The sequence below is a fragment of the Zingiber officinale genome, chromosome 2B (genome assembly GCF_018446385.1).
Source record: "Zingiber officinale cultivar Zhangliang chromosome 2B, Zo_v1.1, whole genome shotgun sequence".
Taxonomy (NCBI): Eukaryota; Viridiplantae; Streptophyta; class Magnoliopsida; order Zingiberales; family Zingiberaceae; genus Zingiber; species Zingiber officinale.
The window spans coordinates 115,975,262-115,991,072 of NC_055989.1; positions in this window are offsets into that span (position 1 = coordinate 115,975,262).

Consider the following 15,811-nt stretch of genomic DNA (forward strand, 5'->3'; position numbering starts at 1 on the left):
TCCTAGGTCTTTCGTTGTAGAAGCATTAGGTCCCAAGATTTGGGTACCTAAAACCTCTATCTTCCGTGTCTTGTAGGCATTGGTCGAGGGGGAGCATCTATCAACTTGGTTTGTTGATAGTGGATGCTCCAAGCACATGACCGGGGACAAATCACTGTTTACAATCATTCAAAACAAAAGTAGAGGTAATGTGTCTTTTGGTAATAATGGTAGCCTTAAGGTTGTAGGAGTTGGAGACATTCATATATCCGAATGTCTCCATATCAAGAATGTCCTTCTAGTCAAGGGGATGACTTTTAATCTCCTAAGTGTCAGTCAATTGTGTGATACGGGTTACACAATTGAATTTCATTCAAGTCAATGTTTGGTTAAACACATTGACACACTTGACACGGTACTAGTAGGCACAAGGGTTGATAATATTTATCAAGTATCGTTTAAAAGTGCTACTAATGCTTTGATTAAGTGTTTCATGTCGAAAGAAGAAGAGTCTTGGCTATGGCATAGAAGGTTGGCACATGTAGACATGAAGAACATCCGGAAGTTGGCCAACCAAGGATTAGTGCGAGACTTACCCAGCATCAAGTACCACAAGACCAAACTATGTGATGCATGTCAAAAGGGTAAGCAAACAAAAGTTGTTCATAAAGGTAAAAGCACCGTAAGTACATCTACTGCTTTAGATTTATTGCACATGGACCTATTTGATTGCAGTAGTGTAATATCATTGAATGGAAGTAGATATTGCTTGGTAATTGTTGATGATTTTACTAGATACACATGGACTTTCTTCTTGAAACATAAGGACCAAACTATAAATATTTTTATTTCTTTTTGTAGAAGAACTGAAAATGAAAAATCGACAACAATTAAAACCATTAGAAGTGATCATGGTGGGGAATTTCAAAATCATAGGTTTTTAGAGTTTTGTCAAGAAAAGGGATATAGGCATGAGTTCTCTACTCCAAGGACCCCACAGCAAAATGGGGTTGTGGAGAGAAAGAACCGAGTCCTACAAGAGGCTGCACGAAGCATGCTCAATGAGTACTCACTACCGAGCTACTTATGGGCTGAAGCTGTGAATACAGCTTGCTATGTGCAAAATCGAGTTTTAATACATAGGTTTTTAGGAAAGACTCCCCATGAACTTTGGTTTGGGAAACCGCCTACAATTAAACATCTTAGGGTGTTTGGTTGTAAGGTGTTTATCTTGAACACCAAGGATCATCTTGGGAAGTTCACGGCTAAGGCTGATCAAGGGATACTGGTCGGGTACTCTCTTACCAGCAAAGCCTATCGAGTCTACAATGAGAGGACTAAATTGATTGAAGAGTCCTCGGATGTAGGTTTCGAAGAAATCCCTGATAATCAATCAAGGAATGTAGAAGAAATTCAATTCGAACTTAGAAGGCTAGGTTTGAATGATCCAAACATGGAAAGAGTCGAAATTGACTCTGATGATGATGAGCAAGGGCAACAAAGAACTCAGGCAGACCCGTTGCCTGATACTGAGTCCTCGCCTGTGCCGAGTGAGACCACTCATGAGGCACCGCCAACACCAAGGCAGTCTAGGTTAGCCTCTAGTCATCCCCAAGATCAAATTGTGGGAGACATCCAACAAGGGGTTAGGACTAGGTCATTCTTTAGAAATGAGTCTAATGAAGTCGCATTGATTTCAGAGATTGAACCAAAAATAGTTGATGAGGCATTGCACGATCCTGATTGGATCTTAGCTATGCAAGATGAGTTAGGTCAATTTGAAAGGAGCCAAGTGTGGGACTTAGTTCCTAGACCTAAGAAGACCACCATTATTGGAACTAAATGGGTCTTCAAAAATAAGTTAAATCAAAAGGGAGAAGTTGTAAGAAACAAGGCAAGACTTGTAGCCAAGGGCTATAGTCAAGTCGAAGGTCTCGATTATGATGAGACTTATGCTCCCGTGGCCCGATTAGAGTCCATTCGTTTGATGCTAGCTTTTGCTGCACATAGAGGTTTCAAGCTCTATCAAATGGACGTTAAATCGGCCTTCTTAAACGGATTCATCAAAGAAGAGGTCTATGTTGAACAACCACTGGGGTTTGTGAATACCGAAGTTCCAAACCACGTGTACAAGCTCAAGAAAGCTCTTTATGGGATTAAACAAGCACCTCGAGCATGGTACGAAAGGTTGTCAACTTACCTATTAGAAAAGGGCTTTGTAAGAGGCCAAATAGACCCAACACTATTTCTGCGTAGAGATGGTGAAAATATTTTTGTAGCCCAAGTGTATGTCGATGACATAATTTGTGGCTCAAATAACAAGGGCTATTTGAATGATTTTATCACTCACATGGAAAGTGAGTTTGAGATGAGTCTAGTAGGAGAATTGACATTCTTCCTTGGACTTGAAATCAAACAAACTCGAGATGGCATTTATGTCCATCAGACAAAATATACTCAAGAGATGCTCAAGAAATTCAAAATGAGTGACTCTAAGGAAGTATCCACTCCAATGGCGACAAACACTCGCCTTGACAATGATGAGAGTGGAAAACCAGTTGATCTAACGCAATATAGAAGCATGATTGGTAGTCTTCTATATCTCACAGCTAGTAGGCCGGACATACTTTTTGCTGTGGGCATGTGCACTAGATATCAAGTCTGTGCCAAGGAATCTCATTTAATTGCAGTTAAGAGAATATTGAGATACCTTAAGGGCACAATTAGAGTAGGTCTATGGTACCCTCGTACAGAGTCTTTTGACTTGATAGGCTATACCGATTCCAATTATGCTGGGTGCAAATTGGATCGGAAAAGCACCAGTGGGGGTTGTCAATTTTTAGGTTCATCATTATTTAGTTGGTCAAGTCGGAAGCAACATTGTGTTGCTCTCTCCACGACCGAGGCTGAATACATTGCCATGGGAGAGAGTGTATCACAATTGTTGTGGATGATTCACACTCTAGAAGATTATGGACTTTCGTATAAGGGAGTGCAAGTGTTGTGTGACAACATTAGCACAATAAACCTAACGAAAAATCTAGTCCATCATTCAAGGACCAAACACATTGAAGTGCGTCATCACTTCATTAGAGATCACGTAGCTAGGGGAGACATTGTACTCACATATGTTGAGTCAAAGTCAAACTTAGCCGACATTTTCACAAAACCCCTTCCGGAAAATGAATTTAGTCATTTAAGAAGGGAATTGGGAATGTGTTTGGCTCAATAAGTCATTTTGACAACATCATGATCAATAAGGCCCATTAAAATGACAAGAGAAATTGGGAAATTAACTTGGGCAACTTGGGGACATCTCACACAAACTATAAGGTTTAACAAATTGTTTTTGTTTGCTAATTATGGGGTGAGATGTTAGGATCAACCAAATTATTCAAAATGTATCATACATCCCTTGAATAATTAGGTTGAAGAGACATAAATTGAGTATGGGGAAGGCCATTACATAATTGATGTGTATTTGGCTCCTAGATCTTACTCATATATTCCAACCAAGGAAACTTGGTTGGATTACCTAGAAATTATGAAACTTTGGCTGATGGACTGTTTGATACACTTGAACGATGCTGTTCATGATTTTGTTTGATACTAGGACAAGTCCTTGTAAGAATGATAACAAGTTGGTTATATTTTGACAAACTTGAAACTGAACATAACAAAGGTCAAAAATTTCAGCTTTCATGCCTTAAGTTGTTTGTTTTCTAAATGTCTGCAACTTTAGGGCTATAAACAAGTTCAGACCATAATCTTTAGGTAATCGTTATGATTGTAGATCCTCCAGGTTCTAGGTTCTGAACCTGAAAGTTTTCCTAGAGAAACTCCCACGAATTATCGAACTATCTCTATGAATTTCAGTTACTGAAATTATTGGAGAGAGTTAAGTATCAGACACTGATCGGTCTACGGACCGATCAGGTCAGCCTGGCACGCTAGAACCTGCTACTGATCACTTTCTGATCGGTCTACGGACCGATCAGGGAGGTCCCTGATCGGTCCGGAGACCGATCAGATCGATCCAGTATGCAAGGCAGCCACTAATCATTCTCTGATTGGTCTACCGACCGATCAGGATGTTCCCTGATCGGTCCGATCAGGATGTTCCTGGATCGGTCCATGGACCGATCAGGAGGCTCCTGATACCTCCTGATCGGACAACCGTCCGATCATTTCTTCACTGTACACCCATCTGTAACCCTTAAATCTTCCCGAACCTTTCTTTTTCTCTTTCACGCGGAACCCTAGCCGACTCTTCCCTACTCCTTCTCTTCCTTTCTCTTCTCTTTGCACGCCGGAACCCTAGCCGAAGCTCTAGCCAACAGCTAAATGGCACCAAGGTAACTCCTTACCTCTCTAGAACTTGGCCTTTCGATTTCATTTCTCACCATAACTGTGGTTTTTATTTCGGGGCTCCGGTGCTCACTTATTTCCCCTATTGGTTCACATTGTTACACCTTAGGAAGAAACCAGTGGGTGAGGGTGAGGGTACCTCTAAGTCACCGGCTAAGTCAAAGTCTAAGGCTCCTTCCCGTCCTCAACCAGCTGTCTCCGGTAGATTCCCGAACCAAAATTTTGAGGAAGCCTTTAGACTAAGAACCTTCAAATTACTCCCGTGTAGATCTGTAGATCATAAATTCATGGACGAGTTTTGCCCAACTGTGTCTGAAACTATTTCCTACTACAATCTTGACTCACTTGTCTACTTAGAACGGGATATCAACTATGACTTGGTCTCTGAGTTTTATAACAACCTTCATAAGATTCCTAATGAAGCAGGTTATAAAACAAGAGTTGCTAAGCGGACTCTTGATTTCAATTTCGTATCCTTCTTTGAGTATCTCGATTGTCGGAGGTGTTCCGGTAATGTCTTCTCGATATTTCCTGATCTACCAGACCCCCTACCCTCACCTTTTGATGTCACACCTGACTCCGTCTATGAGTATTTCTTCAGGCAACCTAGACCGGGTGGCCTTGATGAGCTAGACGTTGACTTTACTACTTTTGCAGCCTTGAGATTATCTCCTCAAGACTACATTCTGTTTAAAATTGTCACAAACTGCCTTCTGCCTATCACATCTAAACCATTGTCTGAGATCCGACCATATCATTGCCTGATGCTTTATGAATTGCGTCGGCGTCTCGACTTTGACATCGTATCTAGCATCTAGTCTTCGATCGTCTCCTATAGTGAGCCGAGCGGCTACACTGTTTATATGTCTTATGGGCATATAATTACAGACTGGCTCGAGACCCTTCAGGTTGATGTCTCTAAGGGTAGAATAATCAAGATGGTCAGACAGGATTGCAGGCTTGGGAAGCGGGCATTTTCCAAGTCTGGAATCATAGGACAAAATGGGGACGTCCGGTGGAAGGATGGGAGGGCACTAGGTGAGTTACCACGGGGACCTCCACGACAGGTTGCTCCTGCTGCTGCTCCTCCTGCTGCTGACGATGGAGAGGCCGATCCTGATCTGCGCTGGCAGATCGCCGAGCTGGAGAGTCGCTTTGATCGACACGATGAGCTACTGGCTGCTGAGCTCCATGGACTGCGTGTTCGGATCGACCAGCGCTACGATGACTTGCGCAGTCAGCAGCTGGTGACGCAGCAGCTACTTCTGGGCTGGATGGCCAACTACCCACCTCCGCAGCGATTCTCGGGCCATCCATCTTCGAGCTCCAGCATGCCGCCTCAGGATTACTTGCCTCCCGCAGATGATGATGATGTTCCTCATGTTGAGGACATTGATTGATACATTCATTTTGACTGTCTATGTTTTTGGATGCTGCTTGTTGGATATTTTATGTCTGACCTGGATGCTTGTTCATTTCATCTATGTATGCTATTTATTTTCTTTCTTTATGTCTTGCTCCTTATTGGTTTTTAATATGCTACTGATATGCCTTGTTTTGTATGTCTCTTATTCATTTACCACTGTCTCATAATACACTTAGAAGGAATTCTAGGGGGATTAAGCAGAAGACAGTATGGATTAAGGGGGAGCTCTTTAAGTTATCTTACCTTGTTCGCTCCTTTTCGGTGTTTGACAAAGGGGGAGAAGATAACTAAGTTTAGAAATGAATGAAAGGTTGATTTTAGGGGAGAGGATGACTTTGAGTCTTTTTGAATCCTCTTACCTAATTCGCACCTATTCGACTAAGTTAAGTTTAGTGATGAATTGACTTCATCGAGTCAATATGAAAAAGGGGGAGAAGATAACTAAGGTATATCCATCTTAGGGGGAGGATCCTGATTTCCCTAAAAATTATGGGTATATGAGCATTTATGATCTAAACTTAAATCGTGTTGTCAAACAACAAAAAGGGGGAGATTGTTGATACAGTCTGACCTGGATGTTGTTTTGCTGTTGACACTGATTTAAGTTTGTATCAGATATTTAACTCAGATTAATTACTAATCTAGGTTGACTTGGTTGACCTGATTGAGAAAGTCCTAACTGGGATGTTAGGCAGTTGGAAAGTCCTGTTGAGTGAAGCCAGGCAGATTGGAAATCCTGGTGAGTGAAGCCAGGTGAAAACTCTAGTGAGTGAAGCTAGGTGCAAGTCCTGGTGAGTGAAGCCAGGTGAAAACCCTAGTGAGTGAAGCTAGGTGCAAGTCCTGGTGAGTGAAGCCGGCAGGGAAAATCCAGATGGATCAAGAGTGATCGGACATCCGGTGTTGAAAAGTCCAAGAAGGAAGCTTGGCATGCGAAGTCGAGAGGGCTCGGTGGCTCGTTCTCTAGGACCGGATGAAGTCGGAGAGGGCTAGGGAGCTCGTTTCTCGGGACTAGGTCGAGAGGGCTCGGAGTCGTCAGAGAAGCTGGATCGGTCGGCGGACCGATCCGGTGAGCTGGACACCGATCGGTCTAACGACCGATCGGAATCGTCGATGGCTGGCGATTCTTGTCGATCTGCGGACCGATCGAAATCGATCGATGTCTCGTGATTTTACTAATCGGTGCAGACCGATCGAGGCTGGCGCTTGGGAAGAGCGACATCGATCGGTCGAGACCGTCGAAGCTGTCGCGCATTTGGAAAGAGCGACATCCGATCGGTCGGGACCGATCAAATTAGTTCTGATTGGTCCGCGGTGATCGGCGATGATCGAGCGTGGATCGCTGCAGACCAACCCACGGTATTGTTTGTTTTGCATGCACTTTTTCGATTGCGTATTTGTTTTCACCCATCTGTTTTTAACCATCTGCTGTGAGTCTTTTTAGCTTGCAGGTTGCAGGTCACACTCTCATGGTTGAATTCAAATTAAGCTTCATTAAGAGAAGAAGACAAGTGCTCTTTTCACTGTGATTTGCTGCAACAGATGCATTTGAGGCATCAACGTTCACTGGCGAATCTGATTGTGATTGGGCTGCGCTCAGTTTGACCTCTACTTATTGGTTCGTATCCAGAGACGCCAGTGATTTCCATTGGCATGGGTTCAGAGAACCAGATGAGGAGGAGAGGTGATTGGCTACGCCTTGTTGGCAGCAGCGATTCTGCAGGCGGCGGTGATTCGAGCCAGTAAAGTAGAGAGACATAAGAAGGAAGAAGAGAGGTTCAGAAAAGAAACTGAATTCTCTGTTTTCTTTTCGATCAATCCTTTGAGAAAGCAAGTTGGTGAAGCTGTGAGCTCTTTGCTAAGAAGGTCGTTGTGCGCTCTCTGCTCTGTTTTTTCTCCGCGTGGCTGTAAGCTCATCTGATTATTCTTCTCAGCCACTGTAAGTCTTATGCTTAATTCTATAATCAACTGAGACTTTGTTGAGAGGTTGCTCCACCGAGAAGGAGACATCTTTAGCCGGATTTTGTCCGGGGTGTGATCTACCGAAAGATCAAGGAGTCGTCCTCCTTACGGACACGCCGAGGAGTAGGGGCAAGTTATCCCCGAACCTCGTATATCCTTGTGTCTGCTGTGTGTGTTTTTCTTCCTTCGTTTTAGTTTTTTACTTCCGCTGTGCTAACAAGTTTTTCTTTAAGAAAGATTGTGTTTAAGTTTTCAAAGAGGCTATTCACCCCCCCTCTAGCCATCTAAGATCCCAACAGAGATGAAAAGTCCAAGTGGGTCAAAGGTTGATTGGACACTTGGTGGGGAAGTCTGAATAGGTCATGGTTGACCGGATGTTGGGCAAAGCAACCTTAGACTTAGATCAAATAAGTTAGGGTTGGGAAATAGATTAAAGTAATCAATTGGCCCTAAGCAAATAGATTAGAGTAATCGATTAGGAAGGTTCTTACGAGAATACAGAAAGGGATGAAATCGATCTACCAATCAATTGGGTTGTATCCAATCGATTAGGCTAATCGATTCGGCCTTTCTCTCGATCGAACAAAGGAGTTCAGAATTGATTAGGAAAAGTGCCTAATCGATTAAGGTCGAGCCGAAGCAATTAGGTCGGTCACCTAATCGATTGGGAGATTTTTTTTTTGTGAAGCATAGTGTGATGAATCGATTAGGAAGGTGCTCAATCGATTGAGTTGTTCTTGAAGAGGCTAAATCAATTCAGAGTTTGCCTAATCAATTGGTAAGAGTTCACGATCGGACAATAGGATTTTGAATCAATTAGTTAATCAATTAGAAGCTGTCGAATCGATTGGTATGACTCACTAATTGATTAGAGGTTTGAAAAAGAGACGTTCTACAAGTGTTTGAATGGTTGGCTAATGTGGCAATGAACTGAAAAAAAATTGAATTGATTGGCAGTGTTAAGTGAACCCTAGAAAAGGGTTTTCATGAAGGTTTGAAAGCACGGCTTGAAATTACTATTCACGCCAATTCTTGAGTGTTTAGAAAAGAAGTGTTGCTGCACTTTCCATGCATCAAGATGCTATTCAAGGCAAGAAAAGAGCAAGCAAGGAAAAATTCATTGTTGTAATCTTTTTTGATTTTTTGTGTAACCTAGGTTGTATTTCTTGTATTCAAGCTTATACGAGACTTCTCCACCTCCTAGAAGGAGGTTTCATAGTGCATCTATGAGCGAGGAGAAATTAGTCACCTCAAGGAAGTGGAGACGAAGTAAAATCCAACGAGTTAGCATTGCTTCAAGTTTCCACCGTAACAAATCATCAACAAAGTGAAAGAAGCTATTCCCCCCCCCCCCCCCCCCCCCCCCTCCTCTAGCTCTCAAGTGTCCTAACAAGTGGTATCAAAATGAGACCTCTCTTGATTGGGCTAATTATCGGAAGAAGAAAGAGCTAGAGGAAGAAGAAGAAGTTGAAGATTTGAGCCCAAATTTCAACAAGTCAAAAGGCTAATCATCAAGGAAGCTCAAGTTCAAAATGGAGTTTAGAGATGGATTCAGATATGATATATGAGCACCTCCATCATTTAGAATGGAAAGCTTCGATCTTTGGAAATCAAGGGTCAAAAAATTTTTCATAATAGAGATAGAGTAATGGTTTGCTCTAATGAAGTGTTTTGAAGCTCCAAGAGATTCAAAGAGAAAATGGAACAAGGAGTCAATCAAGAGATACGAGGTAAATGACAAGATAATCAAATTATTGGTTAATTTATTGTCAAGCACCATCTTGTATAAAATTAGAGAATATCAAGATGCCAAGGAGTTATAGAGCAAGTTGGCAAAACTTCATGAAGATACAACCTCGGTGCAAAGTGAAGAAAAAGGCAAAGAGAGAAACTCTTTATTTCAAATATAAGAGGATTCAAAGATTGAGAGGTGCTCAACATTCGGGGAGGTTATGGAAGAGGCATCCACCTCAAAGGATGAAGGAGAGAGCTCATTGACTCCAGAATGAGAAGAAGTCTCAACTTCCGGAGTAAATGGAGACAAAGAGTGCTTCACCACTACAAGCCAAGGGAGCAAAAATTGTGAAGGAATATCAACTTTAATTTGAAAAAAAAATAAAAATCATATCATATGCTTTAAGTGTAGGGAGAATGAAAACTGCAAGATAAAGTGTCCAAAATTGGCTAAGAAGAATGCTCAAATGACTCTCAAGATGAAGAAGAAGTCAAAAGAGGTCGACCCCATGATATGAAAACTCGGGCAAGGAGCACATTATGTACTTTCTTACAATAAAAAAGGAACATTATCAGAATCAATGTCCAAGGGGGAGAAATCCAACTAAGAATAAAGGAAGAAGCTCAGGTCAAGAGGGAGCCTCCAAGAGAAAAATAAGGGCACCACTAGTTAATGGTACTTCTTCATTTCATGATAACAAGCATGCTAGAAATAATTGTTATCATCTTAATGTTATTTATCATGAAAATATAAGCATAATAATTCTAAGGAGAATTATAAATCATTTCATGTTATAACGATCTTACCTAAGGATAGGAAGGTAGAAATTAATTTAGATAAGAAATCTAAGGAAATTAGATATGTGCCTAAAAAGAAAATGTCCAAGGCAATAATAGAACATCAAAGTTTGAGGAGTTAAGGAAATAAAATCAAGTCTTGAGATCAAGACTTGATAAATTAGAAAAAACCCTTAAAATGACAAATAATGCCAAAGGGGACTAAGAAACAAAACCTAGATTTTGGAAGATAAGAGCAATCTAAGGGCAAGAAAGATTTGAGATACAAACATAAGTCCAAGGAAAGTATGGCCTCATACAACAAAGTTTCATATGGCTATGAAATTAATCCTAGGTCTAAGAGTCAAGTCAAGGTTAAAGGGAAGCTATTCTTAGAGTTGACCTTGAGGAAACTAGTTTGTCTAAGACTTCCAAAAAGCCTAGGAAAGACATTAGGAAGGTATTAATGGAATATCCCTAGTGAGTACCTAGAATACTCTAAGAGCACCAATAGATTTTGGATTCCTAAGAGTGTGTTATATATACCCTAGATGGTTTAGAATGTGTCAACTCTAATTGGAAGGGTAGTTAACCCAACCATAGTAAAATTGACACTTTGGGATATTTTTAAGGTATTGTTACACCTTGAAAATGAAAAGTTGATATTTACTTTTGAAGAGTAAAAATGTGTCAATTAAAATATTTAAAGTATTGAGCTTAATCAAATTGGTACAAATAAGATATAACTCAAAAAAATATCAAGTTGAGATTTTGACATTTTCTAGGAGATGAGGGCAGGTTAGGTGTTTTTTAACTTAGCGATTAGATAAGGATACCTAGATAGAATATCTAGGTATTTTCTTTATGCTAAACTTGCTATGTTTTGTATGATCATCATATGTCATGTTATTATATTTTTATTCATATGATATTTGATATATGTCATGTCATACATGCATCATTATTTATGATAATCTTTGTTTTTAAAAATATGCATATGATATATGTCATAATCATTATCATGCATTATTTTAAATTTCTTGTAATTAAGAATAATGACATTAATTGACGTCCTAGGTAAGATGATCAAAGCTAAATTGCCTAGTTAGATATGTATGATCCCTTAGTTTTAGGAAAAATCTATTTTACTTCTCACAAGATCGTAGGCTTGACTTGTATGTGTTTTTGAGACACATTAATAAAAGTGAGATGTTAAAAGATGAACAAAATTTAAGATGTTGATTTAGTACATCTATTTGAGTTTTAGGTTCATCAAAATAATAGATTATGTGAAGTTTAATCATGGGGAAAGCTAGTATACAAATCATATACATTTAGCACCAAAGATCATGGTTGAATATTATTTTCTAAAACCATTTCAAAATCATTTTGAAAAACTTCGGTAAAGTCTATATTTTATGTCACGCCCCAGAGGAGTCTCTGCTAGAGGAAATTCCGACAACATCTCCCCTGTACGGGTGACAATCTGAATCATTTCTACAATGCACAATATACCTCAGCCACAGGCGGCTGGAATATACACACAACCACACAGTTTATATGCAGTCTACTCGGCTGATACAATAAAAACACAACCACGCAGTTATATGTAAAACTAACAGCCCACTTGGTTGTACCAGAACCAAACACATCAGAAATACAATGGACACGCATACAATCTAAAAACGAAAACTGCTAGCCGGCTAGGCTTACACCACACAACAAAACAACACTCCTGGAACAAAGCCGGAACACAAAGCTAAATACACAAATTCATATACCAAAATACAAATAAACAAAAGCGGAGACAGGACTTCTGATGTGACGTGGGGACCGACAGGCAGGATACTCCAAGCGACTCCATAAACAACCTGGTACCTGAAAAAGATAGTGTCCACGGGGGTGAGTTCAACAACTCAACAGATGCCTAGTTGACATGTATAGTAAACTATAACAAAATAGTAATAACTATGGAGTGCAGTCTCCTAGACAAAAGTTGGAAGTGCACAATAGAAAAGGGCTGAAGAGAACTGTACTCACCAGGACCTCCTATCAGAATAGTCAGGTCATCAGACCGAGAGTATCATGAATCCTGTATGCATGTCAAACATATGCATCCATCCAAATGCAACATATGTGCAACAAACACAATCAGTAAATGCATCAATGCATATGATGCCAATGACATGGTCACCCCTGACGCCAGTCAACCATCTCACACACGATGGTGAGACCGAGTGGGTAGGGCTGTGATAACCGTGCACTCTGCCATCACTTCTCCTGATAAGTGACCGAGTGGACGGGATGCTGTCGGAGTACACCTATCCTCCTACCCCAAATCATAAGTGGGGGAGCACAAAGCTCTCATCTCCCGGTACACGATGACGGGGAGGAATCTCTGTCGGCTACCACACTGCGTCGCACTACCCAAGCGGACCAACGGAGCCTAACAAAGTCCAACCGTCTGCCGGCTACCACGCTGCTACACTAAACCAACGGAGCCTAATAGAGCAGAACTGTCTGCCGGCTACCACGCTGAGTCACCAGACCAGCGAAGCCTAACAGCAGAACTGCCACACACCTGCCTAATATATCACTAACCCATGAGTAGTGGTGTGTGCAGATCCATGTAACTGGCGATGTGCTCAACAATAATGGAGCAGACTATCGTACAGCATGCAATCATGCGAGATGATGCGTGACACTAAGCATGGCAAAAATCCTGAACAGCATAGCAATATCCATATATATATAAAATGTGTACCATAGGACAATGAACCAAATCAAAGGTACACAGATTAGATAAGGTATAAAAACCTAGATCCTGAACATAATAAACACATGGTTGTGTCACTACCCCTATAAGCATGTATAATCAGGTAGGTACTAACATGAAGTGCATAATAAGTAAACAAAAGAAGCATGTGTACAGGTATCGGGTAGTGACCAACCAAAGCAAAGACGAACATAATCATTACTAAAGGTTATAACATATTAAACATATCAACATGACATTATCAAAGATAAGTCAAGGTACCCGCATAAAAAATGGGGATCGAGCCAGTCAAATTCGACGTCAAGATGCTCGTCTAGCGTCAAAGTCCTGTGTCAATCAATATATATATATTTTTTATTTAGCTAAAATTCATAAGAATTTAAATAGCTAAATAAAATCCACAAGACTAAATTTTAAGCAATTAAATCTAATCACACTAATCATGTATCAACTAGTGATACACTAACCATCTAGTAATCCATATCATCTCCAATTCAATACATGTACCTAGGTTAATGTTAGTTATTAACCTATCTATCAATCATCAACAACATGATCAAAACCATGATCTATAGCATGTATCAAATGCCCTACACCTTACCTTATTTCTCAGCCGCTCCTGTTAATCCACAGGCAAGGAAAATTACCGCTGGACGAAATAACTACTGCTAGAAACAAAACAAGCAAACTCAAATCAACAATTTCCCTTCCAAACCATGTTCCCTAATAATCCTAATTTCAAATCTAAATTTTCAATAGCAAGAATTAGATCAAAACACAATTTGGGTAATCAACACTTACCCTAATGTCACCAATCCTCTACTCCACCAGAAGCAACTAGTTGTTCCGAAAGCCACCCAACACAAGTGATGCTCACGGTAGGACACGAATCAGAGCACAAGATTGAAAAACCAAACCCTAAGCCCTTACCTTAAATCACACAGCTGGATTACTGCTGCTCGTTGTCACCTTCTCTAGCTCTAGGCTTCCAGCGATCTAGGGCACAACGCGCCAGCAACACAGCAACGGGGAACGAAAGCAAGGTAGAGGAGGTGATCGTTGCTAGGGCAAAAGGGAAGACTACTGCCCGAAAAATTTCATACGAGCTCCGAAAAATTCTCAGAAAATTTCTAAAAATTCCAAAAAAAATCCCTTATCGTTATTCACCATTTTTAGATATTTTACATTCTCCCCCACTAATAAAAATTTGGTCCCCAAATTTCATTATCTACCATCAGCAAATACTAACAACAGGTAAAGAGTATAAATGTTGAACGGTCAATTAAATCACATACCTCAAGCGAAAAGATGGGGGTATCGAGCTCGAATAGTATCCTCGAGCTCCCAGGTAGCCTCCTCGTCCAAATGATGTCGCCATCCGACTTTAACCACCCGGATAGTCTTGTTCCGCAACTGACGCTCTTTCCGGTCCAGAATCCGTACTAGAACCTCCTCATAAGTGACGTCAGCTGAACGGGAACTGAGATATCTGTCAGCACATGTGTCGGGTTGGGTACGTATCTCCTCAGCATAGACACATGGAACACGTCGTGAACGACGGCCAAAGACGGTGGTAGTGTCATACGATAAGTTACCACTCCAATCCTCTCCATAATCTAGAAAGGGTCAATGAATCGCGGAGCTAGCTTACCTCTGAGGCCAAATCTCTTCACCTCTTTCGTGGGTGAACCTCGCAGAAATACATGGTCGCCTGTAGAGAACTCCAGGGATTTGCGTCTCCGATCAACATAACTCTTCTGGCGGTCCTGCGCCTCTGACATCCTCCGTCTAATAGTACGGTCCAACTCTGCCTCATGCTGAGCTCTATGAGGTCCCAACAACTGGGCCTCCCCAACCTCATCCCAGAGGGTGGGTGTCCGAACAAGGCCTACCATACAACGCTTCAAACGGTCTCATCCGGATAGTCGAATGAAAGCCGTTGTTGTAGGCGAACGCTACCAATGGCAAGTGATCCTCCCAACTGCCTCCCAAAATCCAATACACAAGACCTCAGCAAGTCCTCTAGAGTCTAAATGGTCCGCTTTGACTATTCATCTGTCTGCGGATGGAAAGTTGTACTGAAATGGAGCTGAGTGCCCAAAGTCTACTGCAGACTCTGTCAAAATCGAGACGTGAACCAAGGGTCTCTATCCGAAATAATAGTCAAAGGGACACCATGTAATCTGATGATCTCCCGGCAATACAGATCTGCCAATCGATCCAGGGAATCAGTCTTCCGGATCGCTAAGAAGTGCGTCGATTTGGTTAATCAATCAACGATTACCCAAATCTGTCATGGCCTCGTCGTGTCCTAGGCAAACTCACCACAAAGTCCATAGTGATATATTCCCATTTCCACTCAGGAATAGGAATCCGCTGAAGTAAGTCGGTAGGTCTCTGGTGCTCGGCCTTCACCTGCTAACAGACAGACATTTCGCTACAAATTCAGCGATGTCTTTCTTTATACCGTTCCACTAATAGGAACGCCTCAAATCTCGATACATGTGGATCCCACCTGGATGGATCGTAAATCGAGAGTGATGAGCATCCTAAAGTAGCTCCTGTAAGACCGGGTGAGACTGAGGTACGCATAATCTGTCTCGAAAGTATATAACACCCTCCTCATCTCATGTGAACTCGGTCTGCTGCCCAGAAGCTATCTGGCTGCCAATGGACTATAAATGCTGATCTCCGACCTGGGCCTCCTGAATCCTCATCCTGATCGAGGATTGAGCAACCATGGTAACCAGAATACCCTGCTATGTCTGTCTCTGCTCCTGAAGGCCCAACTT